This window comes from Siphateles boraxobius, unplaced genomic scaffold, assembly GCF_051911475.1.
Source record: "Siphateles boraxobius isolate OS27281-9 unplaced genomic scaffold, OSU_SipBor_1 6, whole genome shotgun sequence".
Taxonomy (NCBI): domain Eukaryota; kingdom Metazoa; phylum Chordata; class Actinopteri; order Cypriniformes; family Leuciscidae; genus Siphateles; species Siphateles boraxobius.
The window spans coordinates 40,231,798-40,251,112 of NW_027509186.1; the positions used below are offsets into that span (position 1 = coordinate 40,231,798).

Genomic DNA, 19,315 nt, shown 5'->3' on the forward strand with positions numbered 1-19,315 from the left:
GCTCTACGCGTCTAAATGGTCGGTGTTCTCTGGATGGTGCACCGACAGAGGTCTGGACCCGCGGACATGCGGGGTGGCGCATCTGCTCACCTTCCTACAAGAGCTGTTGGATAAGGGAAGGTCCCCATCCACGCTCAATGTATACGTGGCGGCCGTGGCAGCGTTCGCAGAATCGACGCACGGCCAGTCATTGGGAAGACACGAGTTGGTCATCCGCTTCCTTAGAGGAGCTAGAAGGATGAATCCGCCGCACCCCCCGTCGGTTCCCATGTGGGATCTTTCATTGGTCCTCGAGGCCCTGAAAGCTTTTCCATTTGAACCACTAGACTCCGTGGGGTTGAAATATCTATCACTGAAAACCGTCTTTCTGACTGCACTGTCGTCAGTAAAACGTGTAGGGGACCTGCATGTGCTGTCTGTCAGCGCGTCGTGTCTTGAGTTCGGACCGAATGACTCTATAAAGTCATCCTCAGACCTAGACATGGCTATGTCCCTAAAGTGATGGGCACTCCATTCAGAGCGCAAGTTATTTCGTTGTCAGCTCTCCCACTATCTGACAGCGAAGGTGATGTGAATCTCCTCTGCCCTGTCAGAGCGCTGAGGTTTTACATTACGCGCTCCGCCTCCTTCAGGCGTTCGGAACAGCTTTTTGTTTCGTTTGGTGGGCGCACCAAGGGTCTCGCCTCCTCGGAACAGAGCCTGTCCAGATGGATAGTAGACGCTATAGCGGCCGCTTACGCGTCAAAAGGTCTGCAATGCCCTCTGGGCATCAGGGCTCATTCCACGAGAGGTGTGGCCTCTTTGTGGGCATGGTCCAGTGGAATTTCTATCCATGACATATGTGTAGCGGCGGGCTGGAGCTCCCCGTCTACCTTTGTCAGGTTTTATAACCTAGAAGTTCTTGCCTTGCAGGCTAAACTGTTGTCAGTCTGAAGGAGAGGTGTATTCTGCCCAGATCTCCTGCTCAGATCACTCTCACATGACTCGGCTCTCCTGGTTGAGCTGCACTAAGTAGGGTATGTGCCATGTGCCTATACAGACCGGCGCGCTGCTCTGTATTCCCTATGTGTGCTTATGTACAAGTGATGGCCCGCGTGGCTGGCCACCTTATTTTTTCCACTTATGGGGTTCCCCTGAAAGCTCGGGACTCATGTGGATGCTTGGCGCGCACGGCGTTGACAAAGTGTTCCCGTAGCGTAAGCTAAACTTACGCAATACGAGAGAACCTCTCGTAAGAGAACGATACTCGGTTACTAACGTAACCTCGGTTCTCTCTAGAGAGGGAATGAGTATTGCGTAACCGGCCGTGCTCGCGCCACGAGCGACTTCGCTTCAGTCGACGAAAACCAGGGAAGTCAGCTTACAGCCCCTAGTGTTATACGCTAAGCCACGCCCATTCTGGCGGGCTGTGACGCTATGAAGGCGCGGGCGCCCTTCATTGGGCGTAACGTCACGCCGGGCTCACTGGTAGGCTGCAGCAGTTGCCCGCAGGGCAGCCAGTGAGCACGCGAGATGGCCTGCTCTAGGTCTGCTAGCTGCTGCACTGCGTTGACAAGGAATACAAAATTAAGGATAATTTTTTGGCTTCAGTATCTCGAGAAGATGAATCTTTGCCCGTAGCGTAAGCTACACTTACGCAATACTCGTTCCCTCTCTATTGTTTTTTCATCTAGATGAATTGGCCATAGCCTTAAAAAATGTCATGTTGTGTGACCGTGATTTATCTTAAAATTAATTAATTTCCTTAACATGCTTAACATTTTATTTTACAAGTTCTTAGTAGTTAAAGTGTTTAGAAACAAAGTATTTGCATTTCTTTTAAGTTTTTGTAAATAATTATCACTTTTTTTGTTCTATAATTTTAGAGTTGCCGCCTTAAATATAGTTAACAGACTTATTTTTCCTGTAAATCACATAAAACTGATCAAATTGTTTTAAAAATATCATTCACTTAAGCATACTTTATCAGTGATTGATATTTCTGCCACAGAAATAAGATATTTTATTTTAAATTTAATACAGAGATTGCTTTTATTGGTCGCACCACATGATGAGTGGTCGCTCCAAATGACAACGAAGACCTTATATAGTTAAAAATCTATTTAAAGAGATCTATGAACAATGCATTTAACACAAAAAATAGATTTACACCAAATTTTATACAAAATTCACAGAATTTTCCTGAACACAAACATTTTATAAAAAATTTTTTTTATAAAAACTCACATCGCAAACATAAGTGCACCATTTCATTTAACTTGACTTAGAATTTCTTTCTAACAAATAATAATGTTATATATATATATACATATGGGCAGTGGGCAGGTCTAATGGACCTGTACGGGAGAGTAAGACGACCCCGCCCTACCACAAGTCATAGGGGCTCACCTTAGGCTAGTGACAGTACCCCTTTTGCCTCCCAACTATGGGTCAAACAGTAGATGTCAATTCGGCAGCAGGAGTTGGCAGCTGTTGTAGAGCATTGGAACGTGTTCCTGGTTGGTCTACCACAGCTTTCTCGGTGGGCGGATGATCCTTTACGGGACAACGGTCAGCGAGTATAAGGCCAAGTTAGCAGGCTACTGCGGGGCGATCCTGCATTGCTCTTGACTGTCGTGCTTGCACTCCGTCAGATTCAGTGGCGTAGGACCCAGAGGGAGGCGTTTGTCCTGGGCAAACATCCGTCTTCTGTATTCTGCCCTGGCACTCGGTGCTATAGCATGCATGGAAAGTCATACACATATTCAACGACTGGCAAATCGGGAGCCCTTGTACTCAAGGGCTGTCGTTGCTCGGCAGGACACGCGTGCAAGGCAGGCGCGGTCAGGTCGACATTCTGCAACTGCCTCCTCTTCTCTGAATTTGGCGTGCTGGAACATCAGAAGTCTTGGGGTGCACTCCGACCTCAACAGTGCTCCTCGGAAATCAGCCGCCATTGACTGCGAACTATTTCGCCTCAGAGTGGATATTGCTGCTATAAGCGAGACAAGGCTGTTGGGTAGTGGCTCTGTGCGTGAGAGGAACTACACCATTTTCTGGTGTGGTCATCCAGACGACCATCGTCCGATGCATGGAGTCGGCTTTGCTGTGCGGAACACCCTGCTGTCCACCGTCTCTCAACCAACTGCTTGCTCTCCACGCCTAATGTCCATGCGGATGTCACACTCAGCTGGCTTTCTCACTCTCCTCTCTGCCTATGCACCCACTCTTGGCACGACCCTTGAGGACAAGGAAGCCTTTTATGCCCACGTTAGCGAGGTCATTCGTTCCGTCCCGGCCGGGGAGGATTTAGCTCTGCTTGGGGACTTCAATGCCAGAGTTGGAGGGGATGTCACTGCCTGGAGGCCAATCTTGGGTCATTTTGGGATTGGTAGCATCAATGACAATGGCCAACGTCTCCTTGAGTTGTGCGCTGCTTATGGTCTATGCTTACCGGGATCCTTCTCATCTGGAACTATCAGATCCAAGGTTACCTGGATGCATCCCCGGTCCAAACACTGGCACCAACTTGATCACATTATTGTCAGGAGGAGCCAACTCAACGCTGTCAAGAGGTACAGGAGTATGCACTCTGCAGACTGTGACACCGACCACGCCCTTGTCCGCTGCACTCTAAAACTCACCCCAAAGAAGATTCACAGTGCCACTCCAAAGCCCACTCCAAAGGTAAACATTGAGCTCATGCGGAAACATGAATATGTGGCAAGTTTCCGTGCACGTATGGAGGGCCTTCCCTTCAGAGTTGACGGCACTCCTGAAAACACCTGGGCCGAGCTAAGAGCTTCCATGACGGAGGCTGCATCTGAGGTCTTCGGCCTTTGTAGAAGGAAACAGCCGGATTGGTTCCTTGCAAGCTCTGCTATTCTGCTCCCGGCCCTAGCTGACAAGTGTGCTGCCCGTCTCAGTGCTCTCCAAGACAGTAATGAATCCACCATTGCTCACTATCGTAAGGCCAGGAATGACGTCAAGCATCTTACACGCCAGGCCTACGAGCAGTACTGGCAGGACCTCAGTGAGAAGGTAGAACGGTGTGAAAGTACTGGGGACATACGCGGCATGTACAGCGGCATCAATGAGGCTCTGGGTCCTAGAGCGAAAAAAACAACATCTTTGCGAGCCACTGATGGCTCCGTTGTCAATGACCTCCCAGGCCAGCTTGGTAGATGGGTCGAGCACTACAGCTTGCTGTATGGCACTCCTTTGGACGCCAACTTGAACGCTGTTTCTGCTGCTGTACCTGTCCTCAACGAGCTGGATACGGAGATCTCAGCAATGGAAATAGAGCATGCGATTGCAGCTCTGAAGAACAACAAGTCACCGGGCAGCGATGGAAATCCAGCGGAGCTGCTGAAGTGTGGTGGGCCAGTGCTGGTCAGGCGGCTTCACTGCCTGTTTCGATGCTGTTGGCAGAACAAATGCATCCCTAGTGAACTCAAGAATGCCAACATCGTCACTCTTTATAAAAATAAGGGCGACAGGCAGGACTGCAACAACTACCGAGGCATTTCTTTTATTAATCAAGGATAAATTAAATTGATAAAAAAGTGACAAGAAAGATATTTAGGCTAGAATGTTACAAAAGATTCTATTTAAAATAAATGCTGTTCTTTTGAACTTTCTATTCATCAAATAATCCTGACATATTGTGACGATGTCATCAGGAAATAAATAAATAAATTGTAATTTAATTGTTCTACATTTATTTCCTCATTATTCATCTGTACATAACATTGAGCTCATTATTTACAAAAATCAAAACATCTCCATCATTTATGAAACTACTGTCATCGTACCTTTATGTAACTAAAGTCATTGTAACCTGTGTGCCGAGTCAAGATGGCGCTGTCTTTAGTCCAGCCCCTAGTTATCTGGATGACGTGCATCGCTTATAAAAACATGGCGCCGGCTATCGAGAGCAGTGAGTACCTCGCGGAGCTCCTCAGAAGACTCCCGCGGCTGTTATTTGTTTTATCCGTGGTAAGAGTGTGTATCGTCGGCGTGCGTGCTAAGCAGATCGCGTTATGGATTACTAACAGGAAATTATCCTCGTCGTTGTGTGACCTGCTGATTGTCGTTGAGATACTGCAGAGGAAAACGAACGAGTGAGTAGCCTAATTCCAAAACATGAACTGGATTGACGGATGAGGAGCCTAGAGCCTATATCTTCACGTCTGAGAAGCCAGGGAAAATGTGGACCAGACTCTTAAGGGGAAATGGAGTCGTGAGTACAATTTAGCCAGTGCTGACCAGGGGCGCTGTAAAGGGGGGGTAAACGATGACGATTCTCGGGGCCCATGACTAAGAGGGGGCCCAGAGAAGCCCCCAATAAAATTGTGGTGCTAAAAAAATATATTTGATAGTAAAAATTATTAACTTTAAATTATTCTATTTGCTGTTTCCTGGTGTCAAAAAAATGTATTTGTTTAGGAAACACAAACGTCCGTGGGCCCCTCTCCCCCTCTCGATAATCATAAAATGGTTCAGTCCGCCCAAATTGTATCCAGGCAACACAAACAGCTCCCCAGCAGAATATCAACTTGACGGAAGAGGAAGTGAAAATGCCTCAAAAATCTGGAAGTCAAAAACGGAAAGAGAAAAAAATAAGAGAAGTGAAAGAGGCAAAGGGTCGACAGTATGTTACCCAATATTTCACAAGAAAAGGTGGGTTTGTAAGTAGGCCTAAATTGTTAGTGGACCGTCCGTGACAATGATCGTAGCCTACGGCACTTTTCTGTGCGTACGTACGCACGCTTTGTACATGAGGCCCCAGGTCTCTACGGTAGCATTTTTCGACAAGTTGGCACGTTTCGATAGAGCAGGGTGCAGCGGGTGCACCGTGCACGGCTTTGCCTCACATGCAGCCGGTGTCGGCATCTTTGTACGAGGCTCCGCCCACTTTCAGCACTCTGCTGCGGTCCACGCTGTTGCACCTGTCTTGCAAGCAGTCTAACTTCATGAACTCTGATAAAAAATCCTCTGCCAGCTACTGTACAAACTACTATCAGCTGTTTGTGAGGTTTCAGTGCATCTCTTGAAGATGATGTGGAGTTGTATTACTACTACAGTGTCCCCTATATTGTCAAATACAGCATGATTCATCTCTGCCAACCATCTTCACATAATACTTTCACATTATCTGATCCAGACCGTCGGCAAAACTCAATTTAAACAGCGCAAAATGACTGCCTGTGGACGTTATAGGTAGAAATGATTATATTTCTGTTTTTATTCACACAATAAATATTTAAACTAGTTTTAATGAAAATTCATGTAGTTTTAGGAAAAGTCAGGGAGCAGCAAGGCTTTGTGATTTATTTAGACAAAGTTATTGACTATGCAAATTTCAAAACGGTCAAAATGACGCCTTGTTCGTTCTAGTGTTAAAGATAATTACCATAAGTTTAAATGTTGTGGTTAAAATGACTGCTGGTGGCCGTTCTAGTGTTAAAAGTGCATGATAAGGGAACTCAATTTTCTCCCCATGTTAGGTCAAGAAAACGCTGGAAAAAATAACAATACACAGTTTTAGTTAAACGATCAATGCAGTCAAACGCACTTTGTCAAAATCATGCCTCGTTCCAAACAGAGTCAAATGAACCAGCAGCAGCAACTGGTCCGGCTGTCTCCCAACCCCTAACTCCAGCATCCCCTGAATCAGCCCCTGCGCTCCCACATGAAGAAGAAGGTGAGCGGCTATTAGTATTAGTTTAATGGCAACACATTAATGTCTGAAAGTGATACACACAAAATATAATAGGCATCTGTAGAGTGGAAAAGATTGGCTATAGGAAATGCTATATACTTTGTCAGTTCCAGGACCCTCTTCCTGTTTGTCAGGGAGAACTGAGGAAGTGGAGGAAGAGATGGAAGAGGGTACAGATGCAAGTGACACACAGATGGCAGAGAGTGAAGATAGAGATGAGAATTCAGATGCCGAGGATGGACTGAATGTTGAGGGATTTGAAAGGGAAGAAAATCTTGTGACAAATGACCCTGGTTTGTGGCCAGCAGTTTGTACTGATCAGGATAGGGAGGACATAGTCAGAAAATTGGCTGTGACCATGAGAGAAAAGAAAGTGGAAATGCCATGCGATTCAGGGGGGAAGCCGTTCCCTGAATACTTGAATTATACAAAGTCAGCCAATAAGAGAGAAAAAATTAAGAGAGACTGGCTTACTTTTAGTCAAAGCAATCAGTCACTTTATTGCATACCATGTGTGCTTTTCTCCAATATACAGAAAAAGCCTTCCTGTAGTGCACTGGCCAGTCAAAATGGGTTTAAAATGTGTCATGTGAAGTGGCGTCGCATGTACAATAAACTCCCAATCCATGAGAGGAGTGATGCACACAGAGACTGCTACTTAAGATGGAAAAATCTGCAAAGATCTGTTTTACAAGATAAAGGTATAGACTCTCTGTTAAACAGGGAGTTCCAAACAGAAATTGAGAAAAATAGGGCCATCCTGGAGAGACTGTTAGATGTTACCCTACACCTGGCCTCAAGAAACCTGCCTTTCAGAGGCAAAACAAGCGACTTAGATGACATTCATAATGGCAATTTCCTAGGCACACTGGAGCTTTTGTCACATTATGATCCTCAGCACTTTCAAAAAATCAGGGACAACAAACAAAAACAAAAAGAAGGAAAACAAACCAGGCTAACACATTATCTTAGCTCTGAAAGTCAAAATGAGTTCATCAACTTATGTGGCAGACGAGTTCTGAAAAGAATTCTACAGGAAAGGGAGGATGCCATCTATTATGCAGTCATCGCCGATGCCACACCAGACATTTCCCATACAGTGCAAAACGTGGTGGTACTACGGTATGTCAAATATGACAAAGAAAATGACGAGTGGGAGATCACTGAGAGGTTCCTTGAATTCAAGGATTTTTACAAAAAGACAGGGAGTGAGATAGCAGAGATGATTGAGTCTGTTCTTTGTGAGCATGGGATTGACATCAGTGATTGCAGAGGACAGGGATATGACAATGGGGCAAATATGTCAGGGAAGGTAAAGAGAGTCCAAGCTGAAATACTGAGGAAAAACAAGCTAGCTACTCATTCACCTTGTGCCTCTCATACATTAAATCTTGTCGGCGTACATGCTGCACAATCAAGTCCAGATGTATCCACCTTTTTTGGCTGCATAAATCGCCTGTACACATTTGTAAGTAGCAGCCCAGAGCGCTGGGCAATCTACAAAGAGCAAACAGGTTGCTCATTGCATCAGCTATCTGATACCCGCTGGAGTGCAAGGATTGAGGCTGTTAAACCTGTGGCAAAGCACCTACCTTCTGTCATCAATGCACTTGATAGCATACTAATGACTTGCAGTCTCACCAATGAAGCAAGATCAGATGCTAATGGTCTCAGAAAATACTTCATGTCATTTGATGCTATTCTTCTTCTCACCATCTGGCTGAAAGTACTGCAAAGCATTGATGACAGGAATGTTATTCTCCAGTCAGGGAAAATCTCACTTGACATAGAGGCAGCCAATATCAGATCCTTGACAGAAGAGATGCAGTCTCTGAGAGATGCATGGGGGTCTCTCCTAGCTGAGGCAAAGTTGATAGCTAGAGAAGCTCATGTTACTCCTCAGTTAAGCAAGGAGTGCAGTCGCAAGAAGAAAAGAAAGAGATTCCATGATGAAACCTGTGAAGGGGAGACAACTCAGGAAGATTCAGAAACAGAGTTTCGGAATACTGTGTTTTACACTGCTATGGATAGTATCATCAGTGACTTAGACACTAGGTTCCAGAGAATTGCTGATATTGTGAACGAGTTTTATGCGGTTCTGAAAGTTGGGCAGATTAGTGAGGACAAAATCTCTTCTGTGTGCCAACCACTGATCACCAAGTATTCCAGTGATCTAACTCCTGATTTTGAAAATCAAGTAAGACACCTAAACCGTGTATATGCTTCCAACTTCCCCCCTAACCTGTCACCTCTTGAACTCCTAAATGCTATTTGTAAGCTGCAGCTGCAAAGCATCTTTGGAGAAGTGTGCATTGCTTTGCGTTTATTTAGCACACTGCCAGTGACTGTTGCTGGTGGGGAGAGGGCATTCAGCAAATTAAAACTGATAAAAAACTACTTGAGGTCTACAATGTCTCAAGAAAGTCTTTGCAGTCTTGCTATGCTTTCCATTGAGAGCGAGTTGGCTAGAGAGCTCGACTTCAAAGATTTGATTAATGATTTTGCAGCTGAAAAGGTCAGACGTTGGACTTTTGTTTAGAAATGTTGAGCAAGGACAAGAGATTAGAAATGATGTGGAAAGAGTAACTCAGACTCATCTATGTTATACCTTGGCCATTCTTTGATATAGTATATTATGCAAGTTCTGCTTAAATTATTAGAAATTTTTTATGGCCATTTTGTTTTATGGTGATGTTTTCTTGCTGAGATTTTTTTTTTTTCACCACAGATTGTAATTCCTGTTTTTTAAATTAAAGAGTTTTATTTTGAAATTTCAGTATCAGTGTTGAAGCAAATAAATATAAATACATTTCATTGTATTAAGAGTGCTCAGTGTTTCCGTTACATTTCAACTGTCATGTTAAAAATATTAGGTTAGATTAGATTAACTTTATTGTCATTGCCAGTGTACAGTACAAATATGTACAGTACATACATACAAATATAAATATATGTGAATACACTATATGACACATGTACAGCTATGCACAGTATATACATTATACAGTACTGAAGTAGTGCAGTATTACAGAGGACAAATTACGGGTGTGGACATGGGATGGAGTTCAATTGTCTGATTGACTTAAATATATGAGAATGATAGTCAAAATACCATAAAAGCGCATGATTTTATGTAAATTAATATGAAAAAGGTCTCAGCTGTGTCGGGGGCCCTGTCAAGATTCTTTTCATGGGGCCCAAAATCCTTAGCAGCGCCCCTGGTGCTGACATGACATGACCTGACTTAACTTTGACTGTTTTTGAGTGGGGGATTTTATTCTTTTTTCCTCCTACTGACTATGTGAACTATTTTTGCTGTGGATTACTGTGGGGATTACTGATGGACCATTTATGAACTGTTTTTTGTTTTTTCACTTTCACTGCTGAATATACATCTTTGAATGCAATTCTATGTGTCCTGTCGTATTGAATGGTTGGTGGTCTATTTAAGAGTGATTATTATGGGTATTATTGTATTGAGTATGGGTGTATAATCTTTATCTCATTAAGTGTCGGGTTTTGTGACAGAACAAGACAGATGCACAAGATCTTTGTACGTTTCCCTAAAGTGAACTTTAATTAATGACAGAAATCCTGTCTGGCACCCCAGCATATAAAAACCCCAAACAAAGAGTGTGGGAAAACGTTACAGTATAAAAATTATCACAGTTTCCACAATTTCCAGTAATAACAAAAATAGTATAACTAAAATCCTCAATCCGGAAATTGAGCGTTAGATCTATAGCATAGATCAGCATCGATAATAATCAAGTTTCTTGAGCAGCAAATCATTACATTAGAATGATTTCTGAAGGATCATGTGACACTGAAGACTGGAGTAATGATGCTGAAAATTTAGCTTTGATCACAGGAATAAATTACAGTTTACAATATAAATTCACATAGAAACCAGCTATTTTAAACAGTAATAATATTTCACTCTTATCCTAGCAAGGTACTGCACTCTTCCTGCAGGGTCAGAATTTTTACTTCACTTGGCATTGGCATCTGGTAAAATAGATTAAAATAGTTTTAAATAAATAAATAGGCAATAATAAACACATTACTAATTAATGCATAATTACTTAACTAAAATTACATGCTATAACTTTTTTGTTGCATTTTTCTCATATTGTACAAAGAGTAAACATAAACCGTCTGAAATATTTTAAAAAAAATCCCAAATTGCATAAAAATCTATTCCAAATTAGACTAAATTAAATTACTTTTTGTATATAAACCATCAATTGAATATAAAAGCACAAAACCTGCCAATCTAGGACATATATCTATCATGAAAAACAGTCTGCAGTGGTCACACCACATGATATTTGGTCACACCACATGATATTTTCAAATTCAGTCAAAATTTACAGGCACAGAATTGGTCACCTAAACAAAACAAGCTAGCTTTCCACAAAAGGTCAATATAAAATTTAGAATAAAAATATATATTTGTAGAAATAACTTTAATATTATTATTTTTAAGGTCATACCACATGACATCCAACTTTGGTAATTGCATACCAACCATTACAAAGGTTTATTTTTTTTTCCTATTTGAGAGAATTACAAACCTGCTTGTGGCTTCCATGGGTCCTTGGTAAATTGGTATATGATGTAACTTCCTGTGTTTGAATAGTTTTCAACATAAAAGTCCCAAAATGGTAGTTCCTTGATGGTCGCACCACATGATATTTCATAAAACGGACATCATCGGACAAAGTTTGTTTGTATATTATGATGGAAATATAACTACAAATACTTTGATTTTTTTTTTTTTTTACAGAATTACAAAACACTTTGGAAATCATGCCAAAGAGTGCAGAATTTTTTTTTAAAATAAATTTAGAGTCATCTTCAAAGACGTTTTCAAAACAGAAGTTAGGGCCGGACGGTCGCACCACATGATATTTTGACACTTAAAATATCAAAAAAAGTTACAAATAACTACGTTTTTTTAAAAGTTAAAGTGAGTACATACATGGGAGAGGTACTACAAATATACAGTATCTTTTTATGCATTTAAACCCGTTTTTACCTGAACAAATGCAATCGGACTGAAAATGTCGGCGTCACGTCTCGTTGTTAGTTATTTTACATTTCAAACTTGTAAATGATTTGAACTGTGTGATGTTTTTCAGTATATTTGCATTATATAAACATTATCTGTACTTTTACAGAAGAAACGTATATGCAACTTTTCCATTTCTGCAAGGGATGGTGTTTGGATTATTACTGTTTTTTTAAATTATTTTATGTACGGTAATTGGTATTTTATAGGAGCCTATTTGATGAAGGGTACTTTGCATGCAGCTATCACTTGTAGCCAAAAACAGTGGTGAATATGGTATTATATTTATATCGTCATTGATATCGTTATCGCAATAAATGCCAGAAAATATCGTGATATTTTACGTCCATATCGCCCATCCCTACCGGGAACACTTCCCATAAATCCTGATGTACTTTGTACATCATAAGAAGGATGGCGTCTAAACTAATATTAGTCTCTCTGTTTATCCCGAGGTCTACCGCAAACTGCCGGATCCAGGCCATATCCAGATCTGATGAAGGACCTGCGCCTGGACACGACGACAACACATCCCTGAAGTGCCAGCCTCATCAACCCTGTGAAGGCCTCATGGATACCTCAACAAACTCATCTCCATACCGGCGTGATGCCTCCGACCCCAACCAGATGAACTGGATAAATATTTTGAAAGTTCTGATCTCATCTGACTTCTCATTATGCCTGAATCATAATCATACACTGTTCGTTTGTTGGCCAAAGGAGGACTGGCCCACTGACTGAGCCTGGTTTCTCCAAAGGTTTTTTTCTCCATTCTATCACCTGATGGAGTTTTGGTTCCTTGCCACTGTTGCCTTTGCGCCTTTCTTCACCTTTGTCGCCATTGGCTTTCGGCTTGCTTAGTTGGGGACATTTAATTTTGTATTTAACAATACTATTACATTATTTTCCTGTTATCTCTGTAAAGCTGCTTTGAAACAATCTCTATTGTAAAAAGCGCAATATAAATAAAGGTGACTTGACTTGACTTGACAAAAGTGAGATGATACATGGTGTCCTTGGGGTCTAAAAAAAGTATTAAAAGTTGATCAATGAATTTAGAGAAATAATTAAGGCCCTTAAAAAGTGTTAAATGCCATTTTCCAAGGTATTACAATTTGTATCATCTTTTCACTATGTATATTTGTCCAAAGAGGTTGTATGCTAGCCTGGATGCCAGCCGAACTTCGCTCCTCCCACAACATTTGAGGTCAGGAAGTTTGGTCTGGACTTGATCCGTTGTGGAGCAACTATGCTTGAACCAAAACTGTTCGGACCAATCAGGACGGGCTTTATACGATGATGGACAGATCATCAACAGTAACGTAATCATCCACGTCACCAAAGAGCGCTTGGGTTGAATTCGTTTACAACAAAGAATGTGTAGATACAGCCATCGCATCTGACATAGAAGATACCGACAGCGCATTCAATTTAAAAGAGGAACAGACAACAGCAATCAAGGCATTTGTCGATCGGAAATGTGTTTTTGCCGTCCTTCCTACGGGATTTGTCACTTACTCCGTTGCTCTGATTGGTTGTAGGTCTATCCAATTGAGTGCAGAGGCATTTTTTTCCTAGTTCGGTTGAAACACCCCATAATCACAGCCCAATGGAGCAGTATCAGACTCATATTCTGACTAGAATCTGAATATGACGACGTCAGGCTAGTTGCAAAAGTTTGCCTGAATTTAATCATTGCGTAGGGTTAGGGTCAGTTTATTTATGGAATCCCGCTAGATTTGACGTCATCTGTTACCGTGCTCTCGGACTGACTAGCGCATATGTCCCTTTACGCATGGATGTTAAACAACATTGTTGACTAAAGGGGAAATTTAATATAGACAACAAGCTTACGTTACATCATAAGGTTTTCTTTTAGTTGAAAATATTAAACTGTGTAAATTGAAAGAACAAAAACATTTAGGGCCCCATTTTAAAGACCTGAAACACAAGTATCAAACGTGAAACGCAAGTAACTTTGTGGACTTTTGTCTCTAAAAATCTAAAATGTGTTGGTCTGAAGTAGCTACATTACTCATAGGTGGGGTTTGGGCGTAACGTGCAATAAACCAATCAAAGCGCCATCCCACATTCCCTTTAAAAGCAGACGTGCTTGTTCCATGCCGGATTGCTATTATAATGGCTGATTTGCCAGGCGAACGCCAGGAGCGGTTCACAGCCGAGGAGACCGACGTTCTCGTCAGGGCCTCAAATTATTATGGTTTGCAAAAATGGGAACTGCTGCGTCTGTGTAGATGAGAGAAGCAAAGTAAAATAGCATCTGAATAATACTGTCTTTAGACTACGTTTTTTCTGTGGTGGATTTGTTTGTTTTTGAAGTCTGTTTTAGCGACTCAGCGCGCAGTATTCATGTCAGATGTCACTTTGAAAAGATGCGCTAGCTAAGAGGAGTTTCGTCAAAGCTGACTAAAAGTGATTGAGGATGGATAATTTCAACGAACTTTGATTTCCCGTGATTTCTTCTTCAGGGCGTAAAAGGAAAATAAAAGCTGAAACCTTTTCACAGAAACTTACTAAAGCAGCACGTTTAGTGTTGAGGGAAAAGTAGTGTGTGTACGTTAATCACAACAGCAAAGTTTGTCAGGCGTCTGTGTCATCTGAGGAGATTAACGTTACAAAGATTAACTGAGTGTTGTATTATGTATCATAACAATTACTTGGTTATGTTTAACTCTGTAACATGAAATGTGGAGTTATCTGGTTCTGCAAAAAAGGGTTTAATTAAATGTTTATGTTATATATTTGCTCAATTAATTCTCTTGTACTTTGTTCCCACCCTTCTAAATTATGTTGCATTGATAAGAAGTTATCACAAACTAAGACTGTTTAGTTGTGCTATCTTACAATCAATACATAGTAAATTTAAGGTGTCGCTGATGTAACGGTTAAAACTTGAAGTGGCGATGAGGTCTAAAAATGTATGGAGGAAGTCTTAAAAAAGATCTTAAAATGTATTAAATCCTGTAATTCCTGTATATATAATCTTGTGCAGCAGTTGTCATTCAAATTTGGACTATTAACAAGAGGATGACAAAACTAACCTTTGGCACATCAAAGATATGATATTTGATAAACAGATCTCACTTGTTCCCTTTCGTTGTCACTCCGAGTTACGTCGGATGACGACGAATGGGGGTTTCGCTTAGAACACCTATCGACTTCGAGTATTACAAAACGAACCAATGGCAAAGAAATGCCATTGGTCTGCGGAATTTGCATAGCGTATCTCTGCCTTACCTCGTGGGTATAAAAAGAGGACGCTGGCAACATGCAGATATGTTTTCGCTTCGGAGCCAAGAGTATTTCTTCACTCCACAGTCATCTCTGACTTCGCTCTACGAGACGAGCTTCTCTCTCCGGTGTTGGTGTGACAGCGATCTGCAGCGAACTCACAGTGCCTGCTGATCTGTGCAGTGATCTGCCAGTGTGTGTGTGTGTCTCCCTGTGTGCTTTAACATCGCGGAGCTTTTTTCTCCTCTCATAAAAGAGCTTGCACGCGGCACGTCTTTTTAACGACGGCTCGCCCGTGCATTTCTGGTTGCAGCGGACTGGTATCGGACTCTGATGGGCACGAGCGCTGTCTAGTGTGTTTGGGCTTTGATCCCTGGGTCAGGTGATGCTCACCATTCTGTGGCTGAACCTGTCTGATGTGCTGGATGTCGCGCGGACCCGTCTGTCCGACATTCCCATATCCCAGGTCGGCCTCTTCGGCGGTGCGGTTGAGGGCTTGCCCAACAGCTCTCAGCCGCCCATGAGCAGACTGACGTTGATTCTGTCCCGACGGCCCCGCCGTCCGCTCAGATCCCTCGGTCTGCTCACCGCCGAAGGCGCCCTCCCACGGCTCCCACCCCGCCCGTTCACGGGCCGGCTCTGGGGCCGCGGGCGGACGGCACAGCCCTCTCCAGCCCCGCCCCCCGCTACACGCCGGGTTAAGCGGCGCTCTTGAGACGGGCTCCTCGGCGATGGAGCAGACTGAGGTTGATTCTGTCCCGACGGCCCCGCCGTCCGCTCAGATCCCTCGGTCTGCCCACCGCCGAGGGCGCCCCCCCGCGCATCCCACCCCGCCCGTTCACCCGGGTCGGCTCTGGAGGCCGCGGTCGGACGCCACAGTCCTCTCCAGCCCCGCACCCCGCTACACGCCGGGTTAAGCGGCGCTCTTGAGATGGGCTCCTCAGAGATGGGACTCAGTTCTTTCCAGGAGTTGGTAGCAGGACCACTCCTTTCCCCGGGGGAGGGCCGGGGAAGAATCCTTATTCTCCAAAGAGCTGACTCTCCCGTCTCTGAGCACAGAGAGTTCTCGGACATCACAGAGCGCCGCCCACAAGCCGTGCTCTCCTCGTCCCCCTCTGTCCCAGAGGTGGTTGACACGGCGTGCCGTCCACGGACCGCTTCGCCCCTGTCCCCCTCTGTCGCCAGACCCCTGGCAGAGCAGGCCCCCGCGGGACGACCAGCCTGGTCCTCCCCTGGTCCCCTCTGCCAGGGCGCGGTTGCTAACTGTGCCCCCACATCGGGCCGCTATGCCGTCCACGTCTGGGCCAGTTACTCCGCTTCGCTGCCCCTCCGGGGGGACGCCTGTGGTTCGCATGATCCCGCTGGTTCAGTTCCTGGGAGCCTGGTTAGAGCTTCCCCGTCTGTCCCGCTGGGTCGCGCGGACCATCAGGCTCGGCTATGCGTTTCAGTTCGCACGGTCTCCTCCCCGCTTGGGGAGTCCGCTCCACTTTTGTCGGTGGCTATGCCCCCATCATGAGAGCAGAGATTGCCACCCTGCTGGCGAAGGGTGCAATCGAGACTGTCCCTCCAGCCGAGATGAGGTCCGGCTTCTACAGCCCCTACTTCATTGTCCCCAAGAAAACCGGTGGGTTACGGCCAATCCTGGACTTGCGCGTGCTGAACCGCTCCCTTCACAGGATGCCGTTCAAGATGCTCAAACGCGTTTTCGAATGCAGACGGCCCAAGGATTGGTTTGCAGCGATCGACCTGAAGGACGCCTACTTTCATGTCTCCATTCTCCTCGGTTTTCTTTAGAGGGGCAGGCATCCAGTACGCGGTTTTCGCTTTCGGGCTAGCCCTGTCTCCTTGCATCTTCACGAAGGTTGTCGAGGCTGCCCTTGTTCCCCTTCGGGAACATGGGGTTCGCATCCTGAGTTATATCGACGACTGGCTGATCATAGATCACTCTCGAGTTCAGGTTTGCGAACACAGGGACCTAGTGCTTCGGCACCTAGCTCTTCTGGGCCTTCGGGTCAACTGGGAGAAGAGCAAACTTTGCCCCGTGCAGAGGATCTCTTTTCTCGGTATGGATATCGACTCGGTCGCCATGTCCGCGCAGCTTACGAGCGAGCGCGGGCAGTCACTGCTGACTTGCCTGAGACAGTTCGAGGGCAAGAGTGCGGTTCCACTGAAACTTTTTCAGAGGTTCCTGGGGCATATGGCTTCTGCAGCCGCGGCAACGCCGCTCGGATTGCTACATATGAGACCGCTAACAGACATCTGAAGAGCTGCAGGCTGGGCGACACCTAACACATTCGCCAGATTCTACAATCTCTGAGTGGAGCCAGTGTCCTCTCATGTACTCGCTTCAACCAGCTAGTACTGGATCCGCTCAGGTGTCTTCGCTTGCTCGCCATTCCACTCCACGGACTGGATACATGCGATATTTCCTCAGGTGAGCTTCTCCGAAAGCCCTGAGTTCCTCCAGCACTCCTGACGTCGGCGCCAGTGTCTATTGCCTGCGCGTTGGCTAGGTGCCTCCCGTGTGCATGGTCCCTCCTCTGAGCGACCCCCACATGTGTATTTCCACTGTAAGCCTCTCTGAGCATGTGTCTTTCCCTTGGCAAGCCATCTTGCCACCCCTGGGGTTGAAATATTCCACCTGCGGCTGGACACCCCAGTGTTCTCCATATGCATCCCTTTGGGTCATATGTGTATTTTCTAAGTCCCCCCCTCTGAGTTGGCAATAATTGCATATTTCCTATAAACTATGGGATATCCTCCCCAGTGTACCTTGGTATTCCTGTGCTAGATAGGAGTCCTTCGTCCGTGCCAATCTCACGACAAGGATCTCAGATTTACGCAGGGCACTGGAAGACAGCCGAGAAGGTGGCGTGATTAGACTGGTAACCCCATTCGTCGTCATCCGACGTAACTCGGAGTGACAACGAAAGGGAACGTCTCGGTTACGTATGTAACCCTCGTTCCCTGAGTAGGGAACGGAGACGTTATGTCTTCCTGCCACTTTCTGCTGTACCGCGGGGATCGCCTGAGCTCAGTCTTGGCTCCTCAGCGAAGAAACATCTGCAGGTTGCCGGCGTCCTCCTTTTATACCCACGAGGTAAGGCGGAGATACGCTATGCAAATTCCACAGACCCATGGCATTTATTTGCCATTGGCTCGTTTTGTAATACTCGAAGTCGATAGGTGTTCTAAGCGAAACCCCCATTCGTCGTCATCCGACGTAACGTCTCCGTTCCCTACTCAGGGAACGAGGGTTACATACGTAACCGAGACGTTTTCTGTTATTAAATCAGGGTTCACTTCAATATTCACATGTTATCCTCCATGAACACATTCTAACAACTTAAATGTTTTCATATGTTTCAGACCAGATGGAAGTGAAAGAGCAAAGACAAGACCTGAAGTTAAAGGTGATGATGCTGTAGTTTGTTTCAGCCTCTTGACACCAATAAAAGGATTTAATGTGCCAATTTACTGAAGATCTCAGACATCACCATAATGAATGAGCTGAAAACAGGGAACTTTTGGAGACAAAGAGGCTTTTCAGCAGCTCAGTTTAACATGATGACTGTACTTTTAAATGCAGATTGGATAAAAACACAGTGATCACAGTTCACACCTGCAGTGAAGCCCCTCCCACAACAATTCACCAATAAATACTGGGAATATTCCCATCATCCTACAAGAGAAGGACAAACTCCAGGAGTAGCAGCTGAAATCTGTGTGACTGTTAAATATGGAGGTTATTAAAGAGGAGATTGAAGACATGAGTGATCCAGAACCATCCAGAATAAAACATGAAGATACTGAGGAACAAACAGGTTGGTGTCCATTCTTGATTCTTCATTGTTGATGCTTTGGTAGATGTGAATTAATAAGCAGTAAATGGATGATAAATGGAGAAATGCATTTCAATGATCATAACCAGCAGTTGTCAAACATATTTTTACTGTATAAACAAGTTTATGACAAAACAAAAAGTGAAAGATCTGATGTCTGTTGCTTTCTGCTATTAAATAATGGTTCACTTGAACTGATTCTAACTCTATTTCTGTGTATTTTAGACCAGGTGAGAGTCAAAGAGCAAAGACAAGAACTGAATGAAGTGGAGGAGGAACATCGTAACTTTACAATTCAAAGAACAAAAGCCAAAAAGACGCACACCTGCACTCAGTGTGGAAAGAGTTTCACAGAGAAAGGAAACCTTAACAAACACATGAGAGTTCACACTGGAGAGAAACCGTATACATGCACTCAGTGTGGAAAGAGTTTTTCTCAAGCAT

General features: G+C 44.3%; 1 protein-coding gene across 1 annotated transcript in view; it reads left to right on the forward strand.

Moving 5' to 3' along the window:
* The window catches only part of LOC143715460 (uncharacterized), a 263,726-nt gene extending 244,879 nt beyond the window's left edge, over positions 1 to 18,847 (forward strand). The window contains exons 2-3 of the transcript XR_013195760.1: positions 18,399 to 18,442; positions 18,619 to 18,847. The gene's annotated coding sequence lies outside the window, so the exon portion shown is untranslated. The remainder of the gene's footprint in view (positions 1 to 18,398; positions 18,443 to 18,618) is intronic.
* The last annotated feature ends 468 nt before the right edge of the window (positions 18,848 to 19,315 follow it).